The following is a 25339-nucleotide window of genomic DNA, read 5'->3' as shown; positions in this document are numbered from 1 at the left end:
GGAGGATTATAATTTTAAGATCAGCCTGGGCAATTTAGCAAGACGATCTCAAAATTTTAAGAAGTCCTGGAATGTAATTCAGTGGGTTCAATCCCCAGTGCCTCAGGGACAAGAACAGTAACTATAACAATGTAGGTACATGGAAATTAATGTCATTTCTATTTCAGGGGATCAAATTGGGGCCTCCTGTATGCTAAGAAAGTATGCTACCACTGAGCTACACCCCCGCCCTATATTTGGAAGTTTTTAGATTTACTTTGCTAATAACTCTTTCTTCACATGAAAATTTACTACATGGTTGCCTGACTCAGAATGCAATATGGGTAAATCCAGCCTCTGTGAGGCAACTTAATTCTAAAAGGAAATGCCTCCATGCTCATGGCTAGTCTTGCTCTCTATTCTTCTAAACAACATGGCCTACAAGATTTCAGGGATTAGATGCTTAGAGAAAGAGACCGGGTCAGTTATAATGGATTGATTTTAACAATTCAGGGGCTCATTGTGACATACATAGTGGCTTTTTAGAAATGGACTCGGTAAAATAGTAAAACTATCAGTTACAATGAAGTGAATCTTGAAAATGGAAAAAAAAAAAACCTCACCTAAGCCATCTTTACAAAGGTGACAGTTAAAAATGTAGCTTCTTTTCTAGTATGATTTTTCCAATCATGAAGACCAGCTCAAAGTCTGATTCATTTTTTTCATGCATCATGCATGCACTCGTTCATCAGATAAATACTTAAGGAGCACTGTCTCTGTATCAAATGCTGTGATAGGTTCTGAGGTTACAGTGGGAAGCAAGAAAGTCATGACCTCTGATCCCACAGAGCTTTGATTAGAATTTATGGCTAGAGGTAGCTAAAAAGCAAGTTTTTAAAATTGTGGTTCTAGATATAGAGTGCCTCAGGAACACAGAGAAAGAGTACCTACCTCAGAAGCACAGGAAATCAGGGAATATGGAAAAAGAGATTTCTAAACTGACATAAGCTGAGTGGAAAGAGGACTAGGGAATAAATGGGCCAGAAGGAAGAACATGTAAGAAGGTGTAGTGGTAAGAGAAAGCACATAGTACATCAGAAACCAATAAATTGACAACCCTCTAGTGTGAGCAGAGATTAGAGTGTGGAGTAAAGGGCAAGTAGAAATCTAGAAAAACAGAAGGGACAGGGTCACAAAGGGTTATGTACATCATGTTAAGAAGTTTGATCTTTATTTTAGCAAAATGACAAGCCTTTATTTATTTATGTATGTATGTATTTATTTATTTATTTACAGGGTTAGGGATGGAACTCAAACAGGCAGGAATTAAGAACCCCTCTGAAATTGACAGCAACTTTCTCAGAGTAAAGAACAAAAGCCCTCTCTGCACCCTCTCCCCCCAACCTCCACCCCCATCCCCTAGGGGAGGACAGTCCTTGTTGCTCTCTGCCAGGGTGGCTAGCCCAGTTTAGTTAAATCTGCATATGTATATCACATGGCTTTTGTTTTGATAAATTTTATGGAACCTGTAAAGAAAAAACCTAACTGCTTCTCATCAAAGGCAGATCAGTAAAGTAGGAGAAACACACCTGAGGGAGGAGGAAGGGTAGGGAAAGGGGAAATACTGAGGAATGAAATGGGCCAAATGCTATTGATATATGTGTACATGTACAAATTTTAACAATAAATCCCACCATTGTGTACAACTATAATGCACCAATGAAATATGCAGAAATATTCATTTTTCTTTTTACCATCTACTTGCTATGCCAGTGGAAAACAAAATACAACTAGGGTGAATTCAGGCAGGGTCCCTGGGTTAGGCTGTCAGTAACAGAACCAAGGACATTAAGCATGTAAGGCAAGTTCTCTACCACTGAGCAACACCCCCATTTAATAAAACTTCTTGATATTACCATGTTTGTGCTCATGTACACACAAAAGGAATATCTCACCAATTTGAATGTTATCTTAACCCAAGGACCCTGCTAGAAAATGTTACTGTCGTTTCAGTCAATAAGGTAAGTACTGCTGGAGAATTTCAGCCAGAAGGATTTGCAATTACATCTGTGTTTTGGGGAAAATAGCTTTGGTCATTATTTTTTTTTAAAAAAAGACATTATGGGAGGAAATAAGGGTAGATTCACAAAGAACTGTGAAGAGGCTATTATGATGCTCCAATTAACAGATGATGGTGGATGGAACAAAGGTATGGCAGCAGAGACAGAGAGAAGTAGTAGATTCAAAAGATATTTAGAATAAAATATGATAGGATTTGCCAATGAAATGGGGAGAGAGTGAGAGAAGGCAGTAATCTCGGGTAACAGGTTTCTGAAATGGGAGTTAGAGTGATATTGATGTGATTCAGTCATCCAAAAACTTATTCTAATGTACATTTTAAATGACTTCTTCCTCCATGTCTACACATACTAATTAAAACCTGTACTGTGCATTGTTTATCATGTGTGCATGCTGTGAATTCTTTAGGGGTGTGGCAGAGGGAGGGTAGGCAGGTGGAAGGGAACTAGAGGAAGAAGAGGAAAAAAACACCAGCACTTGTTGAGCACACACTGTGTGACATGTGCCACACCAGGCCATTTACAGACCTTCTTCCATTTTATGTTCACAGCTGGATTCAACAGATGACAAAACAAAAGCTCAGAGAACCCTGTGACTTCCCCTACTTCACACATTTTAGGGGGAGGCAGAGCCAAGTTCCAAAGCAGGCTTGCCATGGCCAGAACCCACCATCAGGAAGCCAGATAAAAAAGTGGAGGCGAGCTGGAAAGAGGAGCTGAAGGGATTCAGAGAGCTGCTAGAGACAGGCAGCTGGAAAGGAAGACATGGCCACTGAACAGGCAGCGAGAAGGGGGGTTCACTCAGGCAGGCTGGAAGGGCTGGGCCAAAGCGGGTAGGGAGGACTCCTGGGGAGACTCCTCATGAATGAAGAACCAGGAGACGGAAGGAAGAAAATGTGTTTTGGACCCAAGCCCAAAGAACGGACACCTGAAGGCCAGAAGAGTGGAGCTCAAGGGTCAGTCTGCAGATGCAGTGAGCAGCTTGAGAGCCAGGGTCCCTTAGAGCCACAGTGGCCTTTCAAGCAAGGTCCTCAGACAGCAGCTGAGGCAGCCCCTGGGGATTTGTGAGGAATGCAATTGCTTGGCCCCACCCAGGACCCACTGAAGCAGAGCCTGGGGTGTTCACAAGCCTGGAGGGAATCTGATGCACCCTCAAGTTTGAGACCCACTGCCTTGAGGACTGGAGGAAGCTGCAAGTGGAATTCAAGCACCACACAGTGTTCCCAGGGTCCCCAGAGGAGCCCAGGAGAGTCACACATCACAGCCATGGAGAGCAGCCTTTTCAGAGTGTGGTGGAGTCGCTGGCTAGGAGTGGTGATGGGGCGTGAAAAGGGAGGGCTGTGGCTTCAGACATGTGGAGTCTGAGGTGAGGTTTCTGGGGCACAGCCCCTTCCCCATGCCCCTCCACCTTCCCCCCCGCAGGCCTTCTTTTCAAGATCTGCTAAGCGCAAGCTCATCCAAGGGTCTCGAGATAAAGCAGGGCACCAGCTATGCCAGGGCACTGCCTCTGACTTTTGCTTTGCACCATGTGCTGACAGTGTCACAAAATTTCCCTGCAGGGAAGATGAGAAAGGGAAGAATATTTCTTGAGGGTCCCCAACATGCTGAACCCTGTGCCAAGAGCTCACACAATTGCCAGCATTTTGAATCCTCAGAAGATTCCAGTCATGCGTGTATTAATGTTCCAGTTAAAGAGCTGAGGAACTAGGGACAGAAAAGTCAAGTGACTTTCCCAAAGTCACACAGCTAAGAAGGAGTCAGCCAGGATAAAAGTCCTAGGCTAATTCCAATTGATAGACCCAACCTGATCTTTTCTTAAAATTGGGAGCCATCTCGCCACAAAGCCACGACAAGCTGATTTCAGCTTTACTATATATTACTGCAAATTCTGAACCTGCTTGGAATGCCTGCCCGTGCCTTGAACTCACCCATTTCTGGCTCTGTGACCAGATAGCAACCCTCTCTGAAACTTTAGTGATGCCTCACAAATCTTGGCCTTCCCTGGTCAGATACTGACCCTCTCTGAGGCTCTAATGGTCTTCATAAATTCTGATGTCGGGGCCAGCAAAAAATGTAAACTACCATTAGTGTGATGCTCGTCAGAGTTCTGTTATCTGTAACCCCCCCTTTGTGTAACTTTCTGGGCTATAAAGCTGGGCTGCAGGAAAAATGCTGCTGCTGTCTTGGGGTGGGAGAGGCAGCCCAGGGGTCGAAATAATAAACTTGCTTTAATTTGATTTTGATTGGAGTCAGTGGTCTTTTCCTGCATCCTGGTCTAACACCAATCCCTAAATTTCTCACACTAAAAATTTGTTGTTTTTTATTCTTTTTTTAAAAATTTTTTTCTAATTAGTTATACATGCCAGCAAAATACATTTTGACATATTATACACAAATGGACCACAACTTCTCATTCCTCTGGATGTATATGATTCACAATCCCACCAGTCATACAATCATATATGTTCATAGGGTAATAATGTCCCACTCATTCCATGATCTTTCCCACCCCCACACCCCTCCCCTCCCCTTTCTACGCTCTGCCCAATCCAAAATTCCTCCATTCTTCACTAGCCACTTCCCCATTATGGATTAGCATCTGAATATAAGCGAAAACATTCAGCCTTTGGTTTTTTGGGATTGGCTTATTTCACTTAGCATGATATTCTCCAACTTTATCCATTTACCAGCAAATGCCATAATTTCATTCTTTTTTAAGGCCGAGTAATATTCCATTGTGTACATATACCACATTTTCTTTATTCATTCATCTGTTGAAGGCTTCTAGGTTGGTTCCATAGTTTAACTATTGTGAATTGAGTTGCTATAAACTCATATCACATTAAAAATTGTTGGCCCTTACATGAGAGTCCATGGGATTCTCTCATCTTTATAGATTCCCCAAGTTTATGCCTTGGTTATGATTCATTGACAGGTTGCATTTGTTTTCAAAACACTCACCAAATATTTTATAATGACCTAATAAATTGCCTTTTATATTGATTGTTAACTAAGACTTACACATATCCTTTGAAAAATAGTGACAGTTTAGTAAAAAATACCTTGTTTAACAAATAATTAACAAAAGATCCTCTAAAAGGAAAGAGAGTGGGAACTCACTCCCAGTTTCATGAATATTTCCTGACTAAAATTAGTAAACAGGAACCACATAAGTGAGTCAGAACACTGTGGTATATCACTGTTAGAGAAAGTTTAAAATATGTGGTAAGGACTGCCATGATGTCATATGCCTCTAATCCCAGAGACTTGGGAGGCTGAGACAGGCAGATCACAAGTTCAAGGTCAAATTCAGCAATATAGCATGATCTTCAGAAATTTAGGGTCACGCTGCCTCAAAACAAAAAATAAATAAATAAAAATGCCTGAAGATGTGGCTCAGGGGTTGAAAGCCCCTCAATTCAATCTCTACTACCAAAATAATAATATTAATAAAAAGAACTGGGAATGTGACTTAGTTGTAAAGTGCCCCTAGGTTCAATTTTCAGTACTGTAAAACAACAACAACAAAAACTATGGGCTAAATTTTGGACTAGGGTTTAGTAAAGGAAATGGTGAAGGGAAGGAAAGCATTAGGAGATGAAATTAACACATGCAGAGAATTCCAATGGCCAAGGGATTTGGTGGAGAAGAAGAAAAGTGAGTTTTACATGTGAGATTGAGGACAAATTTGAATGGTTTGAATATTAAAATATATTAAATATTAAATATTTCAACTTTGTCAGTTGGTTCAAAGTTGTGAGTCTCTAAATATTATAGCAGAAAATAAATATAATAAAATTTACTTTTAGTTTGAAAAGTATATAATTTCTATATCTTTAGTATTTATTTATTTACTTATTTATTTACTTTTGTGCTACTGGGGATTGCTCTAGCACTGAGCTACATCCCCTGCCCTTTTTATTTTTTGAGAGAGGGTCTCCCTAAATTGCCAAGATTGGCCTTAAACTTCTCAGTCTCCTGAATAACTGGGATTGCAGGCATGTGCCATTGCATGTGGTAACCTTTAATATTTTTATGTCATAACTACATGATTTTAATCAGATATATTGGATGTCTTAAAATGATTTATAATGCCACAGCCACTGACTAATATTAAAATTATAAATCTAATGAGAGGTGATTATGGACAAAAAGGATTCAAGAAATATTGCATTTAAAAGTACACTTAGAAAAGAGAAAAAAAGACTGAGGTGGCCTAGGGATGTAGATGAGTGGTAAAGTATGTGCTTAGCATGCACAGATCCCTGGGTTCCATCCCCCAGCACCATTAAAAAAAAAGAACACAGTGATATTTTATTTCACACCCAGCAGTCTGGCAAAAATATTCAAGTCTGTCAAAACACAAGAACCTTCTAATCACCAAAAAAAAGCAATCAAATATTGTGTGACTTGTTTGTCTCAAAAAGATAAGCCTCTAGACCTAAATAATCAGTTCAGTGGCAAGGCAGAAGAAAAATGAATATGTAAAATAGCATTAAGTAGGGGATGGTGGTATAGCTCAGTAGTAGAGTATTTGCCTAGCAAGTGGCAGGCCCCTGGGTTCATTCCCCAGCAACACACACACACACACACACACACACACACACACACACACACACACTGCAAATGATAAAATACATGATATGTAAAATTTTACAAAAGACCTGGTTTTTAAAAACCACGTGGAACCTGGCATGGTTGCTCACACTTGTAATGGAAATGACTTGAGAGGCTGAGACAGGATTTCAAGTTTGACTTCAGCCTCAGCAACTATGGGAAGCCCTAAGCAAATTAAGGAGACCCTGTCTCAAAATTTTAAAAAGGGCCAGGGATGTAGCTTGGTGGTAAAGTCTGGCTTCAATCCCCAGTACGGAAAAACAACAACAACAACCCAAAAACAATCCTAATGGTAGCAAGAGTCATATCAACTCGGGAGGCTGAAGTTGAAGAATCACCAAGAGTTGAAGACCAACCTGCCTAATATATAGTGAGACCTAGACTCAAAAATGTATTACTGGAAAAGGAAAACAGAAAGGAGGTTATAGATTTAAGACTAAAAGGGGAGAATTCAACCTACTGTACTTTGTTTTGACTTTGATTTGATCATAAAAAGTACTTTAAAATTGAAAAATCCAGAATTCTGAATACTGACTAGATATTTTGTGATATAAAAAATTATAATTAAAATGTTGTATGAGGTGCAGTAGTGCATGTCTGTAATCCCAGCTGCTCAAGAGTCTGAAGCAGGAGGATTTCGAGTTCAAAGCCAGCCTCAGCAACAGTGAGGCACTAAGCAACTCATTGAGACCCTGTCTCTAAATAAAATGCAGAATAGTGCTGGAGAGGGGGCTCAGTGGCTGGGTGCTGCTTATTTTAAGAAACTATAATGATATTTTTTAAAATTCTATATAAATAAATAAAAATTCCTTATTATTTAAAGATGCTTATAGAAATATTTATAGATGAATTGATATGACATCTAAGATTTGCTTTTAAATACATGTGACTGAGTAGTAGAGTGCTTGCCTGGCATGCATAAGATTCTGGGTTCAATCCACAGCAATGCAAATTAATAAATAAACAAACAAATAAATGTCATTGGTGTGGCAGGTAAGGCATATAGATGTATTGATAATTGGTAAAATAGTATAATTTCTTTTTTTAACTTTATTTTATTTGTTTAGTTTCATGTGGTGCTGAGGATCGAACCCAGTGCCTCAAATGTGCTAGATGAGTGCTCTGCCACTTAGCCACAACCCCAGCCCTAAAATAGTGTAATTTCTACATAGAAGTTTAACACGCTGTTACATATACACTTTTGTATATTTTTTAAAGTCAAAAGGAAACAATAAAAAACAGACAATAAAAAGTATTGGCAAGTATGCAAAACAATAGAAAACACTTCTTCACTACTGGTGGTATGATAATTGGCATAAACATTGTAGAATGTTTGGCAAATTCTAGTCAGGTTGCATGTGCACATATTGTACAATCTGGCAATTCAGTTATTAGATATAGACTCTAAAGAATCTCTTGCCCATATACAAGCAATGTTGTAATAGTAAAAAATAGAGACAACCCAAATTACTACGAACAGGAGACTAGACTATGGAACAGCATAATGGAATCTCACATATTAATGAAATGAAATAATTATAATTTTATTTGTATTTATATACATATATAATCATATCAATAAAATGAATCTTAAAAACATGATATTTTGTTTATTTAAAGCAAGTTGAAGAAGAATGCATATAGTATGATATAACTTATTTAAAATTTACTGACATGTAAAGCAATACTACATACATTGCGTATTTCTAGATAGTAAAGGAATAAATAAACTCATGGAGATGATATGCATCAAATTCTGGATAACATTTGCCTCTAGTAAGGAAAAGAGATAAAATCAGAGTGATTTTTTAAAATTTTAGATATTTTTAACAGTTCTAGTTATATTACACTTCTTAAACTGGGAGGTAAGTGTTCCTTGATTGTTTTTGGAACTTTTTGTGAGGAGTACCAAGGATTGAACTCAGGTGCACTTGACCATTGAGCCAATCCTCAGCACTATTCTGTATTTTATTTGGACACAGTGTCTCATTGAGTTGCTTAGCGCTAAGGCTGGGTTGGAACTCGCAATCCTCCTGCCTCAGCCTCTCAAACTGCTGGGATTACAGGTGTGCTCCACTATGTCCAGCTGTTCTTGGTACTTCTTTGTATATTGTACAGATCATATAATACATTTTTTTTTTCTTTTCTGGGGATCAAACCCATGGTCTCCCAATGCTCCCCATGGTCTCCCAATGCTAGGCAAGTGCTTTGGCACTGAGTCACACTCCCAGCCCCATGTAACAAAATTTTTTAAGAAAAAAGATTTTAAAGAAACAATTGACAGTTTATAGCAGCACAATTTACAATAGTGAAACTGTGGAACTAACCTAGATGCCCTTCAATAGAGAATGGATAAAAAAACCTATGGCATATATACACAATGGAATATTACTCAGCACCCAAAAGAGAATAAAATCATGGCATTTGCAGGTAAATGGATGGAGTTAGAGAAGATAATGCTAAGTGAAATTAGCCAATCCCAAAAAACCAAATGCCTAATGTTTTCTTTGATATAAGGAGGCCAATTCACAGTGGGATAAGGAGAGGGAGCATGGGAGGAATAGAGGAACTCTAGATAGGGCAGAGGGGTTAGAGGGGAAGGGAGGGGACATGGGGTTATTATGAATGATGGTGGAATGTGGTGATCATTATTATCCAAGGTACATGTATGAAGACACGAATTGGTGTGGATATACTCTGTATACAACCAAAGATATGAAAAATTGTGCTCTATATGTGTAATAAGAATTGTAATGCATTCTGCTGTCATGTGTAAATAAAAAAAGAAAGAAACAATTGACAGAGCTAAATGATTGGAAAAGAAAGGAGGGTTTAACTTCAAAATTACAAATCTGAAGTGGTTGTGGTGGCGTACACCTGTAATCCCAGCAGCTCTGGAGGCTGAGGGAGGAAGTTCAAGAATTCAAAGCTAGCCTCAGCAAAAGCGAGGTGCTAAGCAATTCAGTGAGATTCTGTCTCTAAATGAAATACAAAATAGAGGGGCTGGGGATGTGGCTCAAGTGGTAGCACGCTTGCCTAGCATGCATGAGGCACTGGGTTTGATTCTCAGCACCACATTGAAACAAAATAAAGATATGTGTTCACCTAAAAAAATTATATTTTTTAAAAACATACAAAATAGGACTGGGGATGTGGCTTAGAAGTCGAGTGCCCCTGAGTTCAATCCCCCATACTCCCCTAAGAAAAATTATAAATCTGAGTAACTGGTTATCCAAAGAATAAAGTTACTAAGTGAGACAGTCCAGATAGTGCTGTGGGACTGATCATAGGCTGAATTTTAAGTAATGATGGGGTGTCAAGAATCATGGGGAAAAAAAAACAAAATAGCAAACACTTGTCTCAGAGAAGGAGATACAGAGCACTAGGGAAAGTGGTAGAGCTACAAAGTTTCAGCATCATGAAGCCAGGCAGAAGAAAGTTTGAAGAGGGAGGGGTTGATCAGAAAAATCAGATGCAACAGATAGCAAGCAAAATGAAGACAACAAAAGAGGAGGTTGGATTTGGTTATTAGCATGCCAGTGGTGAGCCCAGAGAGAGCCATTTCCAGGAAATGGAAGAAATAAAATCTGGATTCAGAGGTTAAACTGTGAGTAGGTGTTGAAACAGTGGGTGGAAGCAAGTGGAGCAATCAGCAGCAGAGTGCCGAGGGGAAGTGGGAGTGATGAGAACAGTTTGAAAAGAAGAAAACATTTCAAAGACACATTGAAGTATAACTTCAAATGACGCAGAATAGTTATGAATTTCTGGAAATTGACAGCTACAGAGAGAGCATGCATGCATGCAGTTAATTTAATTTATTAGAATTCCTGGAATTTGATATCATGCTTTTGTTTATCAAATTCACTTATCCATATTAACTCATGGGATCTTCACAACATCCCTAGATATAAAACAGAACACTTTATGGATGAGGAAGCTAGAGCCCCGAGAGATTTCCCCCAAAGCCCACTGTTAATAAATGCTTTATCCGTATATCATGTTAGGAATGGGTCCATGTAAACATGGATAACAAGAAAGAATGACAGAATATGAAACTAATAAGAAAAGGTATGAATAACAAGAGCCTCTTCAAATAATTGTAGCTGCAAACCAAAGGCGAGTCTCTATGTGTATGTAACCTAGAAAAAAAATTTCATCACACACTAGTCATTTATTTCAGTCACACAAGGATGGTATCACTGTTACAGACAGCTTATGACAGAGCTGTCTGGACCAGATAAGAATAATTAAAGATTTCAGGATTTGAGACTCTTTACATATCTTTTTTCTATGATATATAAAGATAAACATTTGTACCTATATGAAGAAAACTTATAAAATCAAGCAAAGGAGTATAAATGAAGACTTGAAAAACTGAAAAGATACAACTTATCCTAAGATACAAGTCTCAGAATTGTATTTCTTGCTAAACCATTCTGTATATTCATTGATATTATTCTTTAAAAAGATGTGATTTTTTTCCTTCCACATCTTTATTGGTGTATTATGTTTGTAGGTAATGAAGGAATTTGTTGTTAAATATTAACACATGCACACAACATAACAATGTAATCTGGCCTATATCACATCCCAGCACTTCCCCCCTCCCTTCCCACTCATCATCCCTTAATCCATTTCCTCTACTGATCTCCTTTTGCCTTTCATGAGATCCTTGCCCCCTCTTTCTTTTCCTTTTTCCTCTTCAGGTTTCACATATGAGATAAAACATACACCCCATAATTTTCTGAGTTTGACTTATTTCCCTTAACATAATGGTCTTAAATCCCATACATTTTCCTGTAAATGACACAATTTCATTTTTCTTTATAGTGGAATAAAAATTCACATTTTCTTTATGCTTTCATCTGTTGATGAACGCCTAGGCTAGTTCCATAGTTTGGCAACTGTGAATTCTGCTGCTATTAACATGGATATGCATGTATCACTGTAGTAAGATGACTTAAATTCTTAGGATAAATACCAAGAGTGGTACAGCTGGGTCTTATGGTGGCTCCATACCTAGTCTTTTTAAGAACTTCCATACTAATTTCCATAGTGGTTGTACTAATTTACAATCCAACCAAGAGTGTAAAAGTGTTCCTTTTTTTCCACATCCCCTCCCGCATTTATTATTGTTTATGTTCTTGATAACCACCATTCTGACAGGTGTGAGGTGAAATTTCAGTGACATTTTGATTTTCATTTCCTGGATTACCAGAGATGATGAACATTTTTTTTCATATATTCGTTTGCCATTTATATTTCTTCTTTTGAAAAGTGTTTATTTAATTCATTTGCCCATTTATTAATTGGTTTATTTTATTTTATTTGCTGTTATGTTTTTTTGAGTTAAAAGACATGATTTTTAAAAAATATGGTACACTTCATAAATTTGTGTGTCATTCTTGTGCAGGGGCCATGCTAATCTTCTCTGTTTCATTCCAATTTTAATATATGCTCTGCTGAAGCAAGCTCAAAAGACATGATTTTTTAAAAAGAACTTAACAAAATTATTCTAAAGTTCTCTTGGACAATGAAACATGAGAAGAGGCAGAAATGTTTTGAAAAATAGAAGTATTGATGAGATACTGATTATAATCATTATAATATGTTATAAATTTGCAGCAGTTACAGAAAATTTGTAGCAGTCAGGAATTAGACAAAAATCAATAGAACAGGACCCAGAAATAGACCTAACATATAGGAAAATTATAAATTATTCATCAAATGTCATTTATTGGATATTTACCTAGCATGTAGCATTGATCTGATCCCAAACACCACAAAAAAACAAGAAGAAACAAACAAATAAAACCAAACAATAGCATACAGGACACCGAGCACACAAAATCACAGTAGACCAACGCCAAGACACATTGTTATGAAGATATCCAACATACAGAACAAAGAGAAAATATTAAAAGCTACAAGAGAAAAGAGGCAGATTACATTTAGGGGTAAACCAATAAGGTTAACAACGGATTTTTCATCACAGACGCTAAAAGCGAGAAGATCCTGGAACAACGTATTTCAAACACTGAAAGACAATGGTTGTCAACCAAGAATTTTGTATCCAGCAAAATTAAGCTTCAGGTACGACAACGAAATAAAAATCTTTCAGGATAAACAAAAACTAAAAGAATTCGTAGCCAGAAAACCAGCATTGCAAAGCGTCTTGAGCAAAACATTACATGAGGAAGAAATGAAAAACAATAACCAAAACCATCAGTGGGAAGTGCCTCTATAAAGCCAGAGGGCGGGGGGAAAGCTAAGCTAGGAGAAACAAACTAAAAGAAGATAAATAATCAAACATGGCTGGAAGTACAAACCATACATCAATAGTAACTCTAAACGTTAATGGCTTAAACTCTCCAATAAAGCGACATAGGCTGGTAACATGGATTAAAAAAACAAACCCAACAATATGCTGCCTCCAGGAGACGCATCTGATTGGAAAAGACATACACAGGCTGAAGGTGAAAGGTTGGGAAAAAATATACCACACACACGGACCTCGCAAGCAGGCAGGTGTGGCCATCCTCATATCGAATAAAATCGACTTCAAGACTAAATTAATCAAAAGGGATAAGGAAGGTCATTATATACTGTTAAAAGGAACCATTCACCAACAAGACATAACAATCATCAATATTTATGCACCAAATAATGGGGCTGTGACATTCATGAAAGAAATTCTCATCAAGTTCAAGAATCAAATAGACCACAATACAATAATTATGGGTGACTTCAACACACCTCTCTCACCATTGGACAGATCTTCCAAACAAAAGTTGAATAAAGAAACTATAGAACTCAATATCACAATCAACAACCTAGACTTAACTGACATATATAGAATATATCATCCAACATCAAGTGGCTATACTTTTTTTTCAACAGCACATGGATCCTTCTCAAAAATAGACCATATATTATGTCATAGGGCATCCCTCAGTAAATATACAGGGGTGGAGATAATACCATGCATTTTATCTGATCATAATGCAATGAAAATGGAAATCAATGATAAAAGAAGGAAGGAAAAATCCTACATCACATGGAAAATGAACAATATGTTACTGAATGATCAATGGGTTACAGAAGACATAAAGGAGGAAATCAAAAAATTCTTAGAGATAAATGAAAACACAGACACAACATATCGGAATCTATGGGACACAATGAAAGCAGTTTTAAGAGGGAAATTCATCGCCTGGAGGTCATACCTCAAAAAAAGGAAAAACCAACAAATAAATGAGCTCACACTCCATCTCAAAGCCCTAGAAAAGGAAGAGCAAAACAACAGCAAATGTAGCAGAAGGCAAGAAATAATTAAAATCAGAGCGGAAATCAACGAAATTGAAACAAAAGAAACTATTGAAAAAATTAACAAAACTAAAAGTTGGTTCTTTGAAAAAATAAATAAGATTGACAGACCCCTAGCCATGCTAACGAAGAGAAGAAGAGAGAGAACTCAAATTACTAACATACGGGATGAAAAAGGCAATATTACAACAGACACAACAGAAATACAGAAGACAATTAGAAATTATTTTGAAAACCTATATTCCAATAAAATAGAGGATAGTGAAGGCATCGATAAATTCCTTAAGTCATATGATTTGCCCAGACTGAGTCAGGAGGATACCCACAACTTAAACAGACCAATATCAATAGATGAAATAGAAGAAGCAATCAAAAGACTTCCAACCAAGAAAAGCCCAGGACCGGATGGGTATACAGCGGAATTTTACAAAACCTTTAAAGAAGAATTAATACCAATACTTTTCAAGTTATTTCAGGAAATAGAAAAAGAGGGAGCTCTGCCAAATTCATTCTATGAGGCCAACATCACCCTGATTCCGAAACCAGACAAAGACACCTCAAAGAAAGAAAACTACAGACCAATATCTCTGATGAACCTAGATGCAAAAATCCTCAATAAAATTCTGGCGAATCGGATACAAAGGCACATCAAAAAAATTGTACACCATGATCAAGTAGGATTCATCCCTGGGATGCAAGGATGGTTCAATATACGGAAATCAATAAATGTTATTCACCACATCAATAGACTTAAAGATAAGAACCATATGATCATCTCAATAGACGCAGAAAAAGCTTTCGACAAAGTACAGCATCCCTTTATGTTCAAAACACTAGAAAAACTAGGGATAACAGGATCTTACCTCGACATTGTAAAAGCTATTTATGCCAAGCCTCAGGCTAGCATCATTCTCAATGAAGAAAAATTAGAGGCATTCCCCCTAAAATCTGGAACAAGACAGGGATGCCCTCTATCACCACTTCTATTCAATATAGTTCTCGAAACACTGGCCAGAGCAATTAGACAGACGAAAGAAATTAAAGGCATAAAAATAGGAAAAGAAGAACTTAAATTATCACTTTTTGCGGATGACATGATTCTATACCTAGAAGAACCAAAAGGGTCCACAAAAAAACTACTAGAACTAATAAATGAATTCAGCAAAGTAGCAGGATATAAAATTAACACGCATAAATCAAAGGCATTTCTGTATATCAGCGACAAAACTTCTGAAATGGAAATGAGGAAAAACACTCCATTCACAATATCCTCAAAGAAAATAAAATACTTGGGAATCAACCTAACAAAAGAGGTGAAAGATCTATACAATGAAAACTACAAAACCCTAAAGAGAGAAGTAGAAGAAGATCTTAGAAGATGGAAAAATATACCCTGTTCATGGATAGGCAGAACTAACATCATCAAAATGGCGATATTACCAAAAGTTCTCTATAGGTTTAATGCAATCCCAATCAAAATCCCAACGGCATTTCTTGTAGAAATAGATAAAGCAACCATGAAATTCATATGGAAAAATAAAAGGCCCAGAATAGCAAAAGCAATTCTAAGCAGGAAGCGTGAATCAGGCGGTATAGCGATACCAGATTTCAAACTATATTACAGAGCAATAGTAACAAAGACAGCATGGTACTGGTACCAAAACAGACGGGTGGACCAATGGTACAGAATAGAGGACACAGAGACTAATCCACAAAGTTACAACTATCTTATATTTGATAAAGGAGCTAAAAGCATGCAATGGAGGAAGGATAGCATCTTCAACAAATGGTGCTGGGAAAACTGGAAATCCATTTGCAACAAAATGAATCTGAATCCCCTCCTCTCGCCATGCACAAAAGTTAACTCAAAGTGGATCAAGGAGCTAGATATCAAAACAGAGACTCTGCGCCTGATAGAGGAAAAAATTGGCTCCGATCTACATATTGTGGGGTCGGGTTCCAAATTCCTTAACAGGACACCTATAGCACAAGAGTTAATAACAAGAATCAATAAATGGGACTTACTTAAACTGAAAAGTTTTTTCTCAGCAAGAGAAACAATAAGAGAGGTAAATAGGGAGCCTACATCATGGGAACAAATTTTTACTCCTCACACTTCAGATAGAGCCCTAATATCCAGAGTATACAAAGAACTCAAAAAATTAAACAATAAGAAAACAAATAACCCAATCAACAAATGGGCCAAAGACCTAAACAGACACTTCTCAGAGGAGGACATACAATCAATCAACAAATATATGAAAAAATGCTCACCTTCTCTAGCAGTCAGAGAAATGCAAATCAAAACCACCCTAAGATACCATCTCACTCCAGTAAGATTGGCAGCCATTATGAACTCAAACAACAAGTGCTGGCGAGGATGTGGGGAAAAGGGTACTCTTGTACATTGCTGGTGGGACTGCAAACTAGTGCAGCCAATTTGGAAAGCAGTATGGAGATTCCTGGGAAAGCTGGGAATGGAACCACCATTTGACCCAGCTATTGCCCTTCTCGGACTATTCCCTGAAGACTTTAAAAGAGCTTATTACAGGGATACTGCCACATCGATGTTCATAGCGGCACAATTCACAATTGCTAGACTGTGGAACCAACCCAGATGCCCTTCAATAGATGAATGGATAAAAAAAATGTGGCATTTATACACCATGGAATATTACGCAGCACTAAAAAATGACAAAATCATGGATTTTGCAGGGAAATGGATGGCACTAGAGCAGATTATGCTTAGTGAAGCTAGCCAATCCCTAAAAAACAAATACCAAATGTCTTCTTTGATATAATGAGAATAACCAGGATCAGAGCAGGGAGGAAGAGCAGGAAGGAAAGATCAACATTAAACAGTTACAATAGGTGGGAGGGAAAGGGAGAGAAAAGAGAAATTGCATGGTAATGGAGGGAGACGCTCATTGTTATACTAAAGCACTCATAAGAGGTTGCGAGGGGAATGGGTAAATAAACAAGGAGAGAAGTGAAATACAGTAGACGGGGTAGAGAGACAAGATGGGAGGGGAGGGGAGGGGGGATAGTAGAGGATAGGAAAGGGAGCAGAATACAACAGATACTAATAGGGCATTATGTAAAAATGTGGATATGTAACAGATGTGATTCTGCAATCTGTATTTGGGGTAAAATTGGGAGTTCATAACCAACTTGAATCTAATGTATGAAACATGATATGTCAATAGCTTTGTAATGTTTTAAACAACCAATAAAAAAAAAGAAAAAAAAAAGAGTTTTCTTGTGTAGATTTTTAATTAAAAAAAATAAATAAATAAAACCAAACAATAAAAAAGTTGTTGTGAAAACTTATTAACAATTTTGACAAAAATGTATAAAACATTAAATTAAATTCCTACCTCTGTACTTATGCCAAAGTAGATTTTTTTTTTTATGGACCAAACAATCAGTTAGTTTGTTTATTTATTTATTTATTCATTCATTTATTTTTTATTTTATTTTATTTTTTGGATCAGTTTTTAAAAAATGAATGCAAATCAGGATACAAAAAGAAAACATGTGAAATGTTCAAGAATTCTTGTGGAAGAGAAAATCTAGAAACCACAAAGGAATTTTAATACATTTTATATAAAATGATTTTTATATCTCCACAAGAAAAAAAGAAAAAAATTATTTTTAAAAATATTTATTTTTTAGTTCTAGATGGACACAATATCTTTATAAAACCCAGTGCCTCATGCATACTAGGCAAGTACTCTACCACTGAGCCACAACCCCAGCCCAAGAGAAACAATTCTAATAGGAAAGTATCGCAAAGGACACAAACAGGCAATTCACATAAAAAAGCAATAAATGACTAATGAACATAAAATAAAGAAGTGATATATGAGGAATATATTTCATCTATAAGATTGACAAAGATTAAAAAGATTGTTAATGTATGATGATAACAAGAGTATTGGAAAACATTCATTCTCCAAAAAATGGACTGATATAAGTAGAAACTTGTACAAATTTTCAGAGAAAATTTATAATTATCCATTAAAACTTAAATATATGAACTCATTAACCCATCAATTCCACTTTATCCTGTAAATATTCCCATAAATATGAATATATATAGAAACACACATAACATAATCATTGCATAGTTTGTAATCACTAGAAGAACTAACAACCAAATGTCTATTAATAATATGGCTCAGTGGTAGAGCACTTGCCTAGCACCTGTGAGGCATTGGGCTTGATCCTTAGCACCATATAAAAACAAATAAATAAAATAAAGGCATTGTGTCCATCTCTAAAAATATATATATTTTTAAAATAATTATATAATTATGCTTGTGTGTGTGTGTGTGTGTGTGTGTGTGTGTGTGTATGTGCGCCCTCGCTCGTGCGCACACACACCTATGCAGTGGTACTAAGGATGGAAGCCAGGTCTTTGAGCATGCAAATCAAGCACTGTATTACTGAGCTATATCCTCAGGCTTAGAAAGTTTATAGAACTTACTAAGTGAGGAAAATAACTTGAAGCGCTTATATTTAGTATGATCTCATTTTTGTTTAAAATACTCAGGTTCACCCAAACACATCTATGCACAGACTCAGGCATATATGCTTGAACAAGCAGAAAAAAATACAGAAGTATACATAAGATATAGTTTAAAATTTACTAGAGTTAATAGGGACTTGGTTTGGGAGGGAGAGAACCTTTCTTTCAACTTTCTATGTTTCTGAACTATTGACCAAGATCATGAACTTCTTATTAAAAAAGAAGAACACAATCAATTTCTAATACGTAATAGTTGACAAACTAATGAAGATGGCCTAGTTAGACATATTCATATTATCAGCCTCATTTCTTGCTTCTTGTCTCATGCTGCTATAACAAAATAGATACACTGTGTGGTTTAACAGCAAACATTTATTTGTTAGGATTCCAGAGACTGGGAAGTCCAAGATCAAGGTCTTAATCTGGTAAAAGCGGCTTTTGTTTTATAAAGACCATTTTCTTCCCGTATCCTCACATGAAAGAGGGTGAAAAATGAGATCATTTCATATATTCTCAGCCTCATTTCTTGTCACTCACCCATGCTCCTTCACCAAGCCATCCTTCTACACTTTTGCTTCTATAATGCCTTTTGCCTGGAATGCAATTTACATATTTCTCCAAGCCTGAAAATCCTTCAAGAACTGGTTGAAATGTAAATCTGAGACTCTCTCTGATTCAGCTCATGTAATCAATTGGCATTTGCACTGCTGTGTCCCTGCAAATATTTTAATGCCCTTTGTCACACTTGCCTTTTAGCACTTATCTCATTTCATTGTTGTGTAAGTTTGTACATTTACATCTCTTTTCTCATTTATAATCTTTTTAGAAGCAGGAGGCAAGCCTTATGCTGCTGTTATCTTTTGGGCTGAGACTAGTACTTATTACACACAAGGTTTTCAATACATGTTTTTTAAATGAACTATGAAAATTCAAGTTCATTATCATTTATTCAAGGGGACACTACTGATTTTAACTAAGGCAGACATATTTATAGTATATAGCATTATGGTGAAGTGGCTAAGAATATGGGTTGTGGAATATGGGTTGGGTTTAAAGACTGATGCTTCTACTAATTAGCTATTGACCTTTGGTCAAATTATTTATCTTCTCTGTTCTTCAATTGTTTCATCTAATACTAATATATACCTCACAGGACCATTAAATGACATAAAAATATCATATCAAAACATCAGCTATTTTCAGATATCATAATCATAATCATATTAGCATTTGGCTTTGATCACAGAAAAATAAGTAAAAATGCTCTAAATAGATAATTTTCCTTTCCTGATTTCAGTATCAACAACAAGTAGCTCTAAATTAGATTTTAGAGGTTTTCATTAATTCCAGTTTAGATAATAAACAAATTACTAATTTTTGTTAAACCAAACAATCAGTTTGTGGTACTGGGGACTGAACCCAGGGGTATTTTACCCCTGAGCTATAGCCCTACCTTTTTTTATTTTTTGAAACAGAATCTTACTAAGTTATTGAGGTAGGCTTCAAACTTGAAATCCTCCTGACTGAGCCTCCTGAATTGCTAGGATCACAGGAGTGCACCAACATGCTCAGTGTCAGAAAATTCTTCCCAACAGAAGCAAAATTTGTATCCAGCAATGGTCTCCTTTATCCTTAAGAGTATACTTAGGTCATGAGTTACCCTCAACCACAGGAAGCCAGTTGGACAACTGACCTTCACTTCTTCACTTCAATTTTAGTGCCTTGAGAAAGATGTTATTAATTTCTTCCAATAGGCCCCATTGCTTACCACCTTGCAAATAATAACAATTGTAATAATGATAACAATAATAATAGTTCTTTTTTTCTTCATTTTTTCTTATTTATAATAGTTCTTAACCTGTAATAAACATTTAGGATGTTCCAGCGGGCAATTCTAAATACTTTATGTACACTAACATATCAAAATGCTCAGTACTGAAACTGTGTTGTGGTCATCCAGCTACCTATACTTAAAGAGAATCCATTTGCTAAAGCACAATTCTGGTGAGGGATAAATTAAAAATACATCCTGCCTATTGGCAAACAGCTTGTAATCCAATGCTGTGCAGTACAATAGCCAGTAGCAATGTATGGCTTTTGAGCACTTGAAATGTGGTATGTACAACTGAGAAACCAAACATTTATTATTACTTATAATTCATTCATTAAATTTATTTTTTGACACTGGGGATTGAACCCAGTGGTGCTTAGCCATTGAGCAACATCCCCAGTTCTTTTTTTTTTTTTTTTAAATTTTGAGACAGGGTCTCACAAAATTGCTTAGGGCCTTGCTAAATTGTTGAGGTGGGCCTTGAACTTGTGATCCTCTTGCCTCAACCTCCAGAGTTGCTGAGATTACAGGCGAGTGCCATCACTCTCAACACTTAAATTTATTGTTTGTATTACTGGGGATTGAAATCAGGGGTGTTCTATCACTGAGCTATACCATCATCTCTTTTTATTTTGAGAGAGGGTTTTGCTAAATTACCCAGACTGCCTTGATTTTGTGATCTTTCAGCCTCAGCCTCCTTGAGTAGTTGGGATTACAGGTCACAGTGCCTGTCTGATTAATTTAAATTTAAATAATCACACAAGGCTATGGGATACCTTATTGAACATAATACCTCCAGCCAAGAATTTCATAAAATATTTCTGTAAAAAGTCAGACAGGAAATAGTTTAGGCTTTGCAGATCACATAAAGTTTCTATTACATAGTATTCAGTTTTACAAATCTTTAAAAATTTATAAGCCATTCTTACCTCAGGAGCTGTACAGATTATAGGCTGGATTTTAGCTTCAGGGATATAGGTAGCAGACCTCTGCTCTAGTCCATTAGGGATGGTGAGAAATAAACACAAATATCCAATATGGAGTAATAACTATCTTACCTTTGAAATTATGAATTCAGAAATTTTTAGCTGGGTTCAGTGGCATATGCCTGATGAGACAGGAGGAATGCAAGTTTGAAGCCAGACTCAGCAATTTAGTGAGGCCCTAAGTAATTTAGCAATACCCTGTCTCAGAATAAGGTAGAAAGAAGACTGAGGATGCAGCTCAATGGTAAAGCACCCTAGGGTTAAATCCCTAATACCAAAAGAAAACAAAATCTTATTCATGGGCTGGGGATGTAGCTCAGTGATAAAGTGCCTGCTTAACGTGACTAAGGCCCTGGGTTTGATTCATAGCACCAAAGGGGTGGGGGTGGGGACAAGGGGGCGGGGTGGGGGGAGAATCTTACTTATGACAGACTGTCAGACTGTATACATGTGTTAAATTATCACATTGTACCTCATAAATTTATACAATTAAAATAATAGTTAAAATAAAATGAGGAGAAAAAACAGAAAAATGTTATTTACTCACTACAACCTCTTATTTTTTTAATCAATAATTTCCATTACATCTCTTAGATCTATTTCCCTAGCACTCATAAAAATAATAGTATTTGGGTTGGGGGTGTATCTCAGTGGTAGAGTGCTTGCTTAGCATGCTCAAGGTGCCAGGCTCAATCCCCAGGGCAAGTCCCCACCCAAAACAAAACCAAACAAATAAAGAAAGGAAAAAAAATATTGGGGCTGGGGCTGGGGCTCAGCAGTAGCACTGTTATGTGTGAGGCACTGGGTTTGATTCTTGCCTGGTATGTGTGAGGTGCTGGGTTTGATTCTCAGCACCATGTATAAATAAATAAAATACAGTTCTATTAACAACTAAGAAAAGAAAATTTTAAAAAGGAAAAAAAAAATAGAAAAAACTTGAAATGAGAAAGCAATTAATAAACACTCTATTTCCTTAACCTATTAAGGAACTATGTCACTGTAAAATCATTTCAGATACTTTGTATTTTAATTTGCTTTAATGATGGTTATTATATCAATGTTATCATCCCTCTTAATTGTGAGTTGGTTTATTGATGAGTCAATAAAAACAGTCTTTGGTTTTCATATTGAATGTCCCCTTAAAAAAAAAAAACTGCAGGGGCCAGGGGTGTAACTCTGCCTTAGAGCCCTGGCCTAGCTTTGGTTGTGGTCCTGAGTTTAATCCCTGGAACTACAAAGAAAAGAAAAAGTTCAATGTTTGGGAGGAGGGCAGCAGATGAAACTAGAGTGGCCATGATTTGATAATTATTGAAACTGGGTAAGAGGTACACAGATATTTATTATACTATTCTTTTGGGTTTTGCATATGCACAAAAATATTCATAATAATACAAGATTTTAAAATATTTATTTATTATTTTATATATTTATTATGCATTATAACTATACATAGTGGTAGATTTCATTGTGACATATTCACATATGCTCCAGGACATTCTCTAGTACATTTCATTTTCCTTCCCCGCTTCTCCTTACTGAGTGCCTGCCCCTAGATCTTCTACCTCTACTCTACTGATCTCCCTTCTATTTTCATGATATTGCCTGCTTTAAAAATTTCTTTTTTTTCTCTTTGGCTTCCCCATAGGAGAGAAAACTTTCAACCTTGACTTTTCAAGTCTGGTTTATCCCACTTAGCATGATGTCCCCTGGTTCTATCCATTTACCTGAAAATGACATTATTTCATTCTTATTTATGGCTGAGTAGAACTGGTGTGTGTGTGTGTGTGTGTGTGTGTGTGTGTGTGTGTGTGTGTGTATACATATATATCACATTCTTTTGAATTTATGAAATATCCATAATAATAAAAATGATTTTAATTAAAATTATAAGGCAATTAGAAATATTGAATAATGGATATTTAAGAGTCTTTGTTAATTTTTAGGTGTGATATTGGTATTGTGGTTATATATTTTTTAAAAAAATATTTATTCTTTAGTTGTAATTGGACACAATACCTTTATTTATTTATTTTTATGTGGTGCTGAGGATCAAATCCAGGGCCCCGCACATGCTGGACGAGCACTCTACCACTGAGCCACAACCGCAGCCCTGTATTGTGGTTATATTAAAAGAAAAAAGGTATCTTTCAAAAAAGTTAATTAAAGTGTCTATGCATTAAATTATGTTAATTATGGATTAAATTATATAGTGTCTGACTATTCAAAATAAGGAATGAGAGGGGTTGGAGCATGTTTTAAATGAAAACAGGTTGGCCTTAATTTGTAATTGTTAAAACTGGATAAGAGGAAAAAGGACATTCATTCCCATTACAAATTTTTTTCTACTTTTTTGTTTGTTTGCAGTGCTAGGGATTGAACCCAGGGCCTTGTGCATGCAAGGCAAGCACTCTACCAACTGAGCTATACCCTCAGCCCCTCTTTCTACTTTTATGTATGCTAATTTTTTTTTTTGGTGCTAGGAATTGAATCTAGGGCTTTGCATGCTGGGCATGTGCTCTAATACTAAGCTACACTCCATTTCCAGTGTTGAAAATTCTTATGATAAAAAAATTAAAGCTCTATGCTATTTGTTACCTCAAGAATTTTGTATGTACTGTTCCAACTGTCTGAAGCACTCTTCTTTTAATTCTTTGCAAGGTCTCAGTTCAGGTATCACTTCATCATGTGACCACTCCCTGGTCCTGAAAGTCCAAGTTAGGGCCCTCTGCATTCCACAGTCACCTTTGCTATTTAGTAATAGCACCACAATTATTAAATTGCTTGCTTATTTATTTGCAGCCCCCAGTATACTGTTCCAATTTTGTGAGGCAGGGATCAAGTTTATATTGGCATATAAGTTCCATCAGCCAACCTATTACCTGGCATGCAGTAGGTACTCAATAATTATTTGTTCAATGAGCAAGTTTCAACTACTAGGAAAAAATAGGTATCTATATCTGTGTTTTTATATATCAGATTGTCCATTTATCCATCTCTTCTTCATTTATTTATCTAATATATAGTAGGTAGTATTACAGTAGCTAGGAATACAAAAATGAACAAAATGACAATAGCCTTTTCTTATCGTGACATTTGTATTTTCCTTCTAGTGGGAGAAGAGAACAATAAGCAAAATAAATAAAAAATATATATAACAAATAGTGATATAGTACTAATGGGAGTGAGTACAGGGCTAGGTGTCATTAGATAGTGAATTTCAATTTAAAATAAAGTGGCCAAGGAAAGTCTCACCAAAAATATGACATCTAAATCAAAATGTTAATATATGACGAGAGTCATATAGATATTTGGGAAAGTTGGTTTTGGGCAGAAGAAATAAGTTTGAATGTTCTTATGCTGGGAAATGTCTAGTGTGTTCAACAAATACAAAGGAGGCTGATACAGCTGGAACAGCAAGAGCAAGGGCAAAAGGAGAGGAGATGAAGTCTGAAATGGAGGGGAAAGGATGAGGCACAGATCATGTGGTAAAAAGGAAGCTTGAAGATTCAGAGTAGAGAAATATCATGACTTGTCATACATTTTCACAGGATCACTGTGGCTCCTGTGTGGAGAATATGTGAAGAAAATGTTTTAGAGGAACAACAAGAGGGCCACTATAAGTGATGATGACAATTTGTACCAGACTTGTAACTGGCAGGAATCAGTTAGATATATTTTAGAAACTAAGCTATCAAGATTTCTTAAAGGATTGAGATGTGATGGATATGGGTATGAGTAAAACAATTTAATAGTTATTTGAGCAACTGAGATGATAGAACTGTCATTTCAAGGACTGAGAAGACTATTGGAAGAAGCAGATAAGGGAAAATATCAGGAGCTGGCATTCTAAGTTTGAAATGCTTTTTAGACATCTATGTGGATACAGCTGGATATATGAGTCTGGAGTTCAGAGGAGAGGTCTAGACTAGAGATATAAATTTGGGAGTTAACAAATAAAAATGATATTTAAAGCTATGAGACTGGATGAGAT

The 25339-nt window shown here is 36.5% G+C and overlaps 1 non-coding gene across 1 annotated transcript; it reads right to left on the bottom strand.

The window, feature by feature from the left end:
• Positions 1–12042: 12042 nt before the first annotated feature.
• Positions 12043–12147, bottom strand: LOC120891256 (U6 spliceosomal RNA). Its single transcript, XR_005735627.1, has one exon. It is a non-coding gene; the product is annotated as a U6 spliceosomal RNA (small nuclear RNA).
• Between the last annotated feature and the right edge of the window lie 13192 nt (positions 12148–25339).

This window comes from Ictidomys tridecemlineatus, chromosome X (genome assembly GCF_052094955.1).
Source record: "Ictidomys tridecemlineatus isolate mIctTri1 chromosome X, mIctTri1.hap1, whole genome shotgun sequence".
Taxonomy (NCBI): Eukaryota; Metazoa; Chordata; class Mammalia; order Rodentia; family Sciuridae; genus Ictidomys; species Ictidomys tridecemlineatus.
The sequence above is the reverse complement of the archived record's forward strand: the minus strand, read 5'-3'. Positions and strand labels throughout refer to the sequence as shown.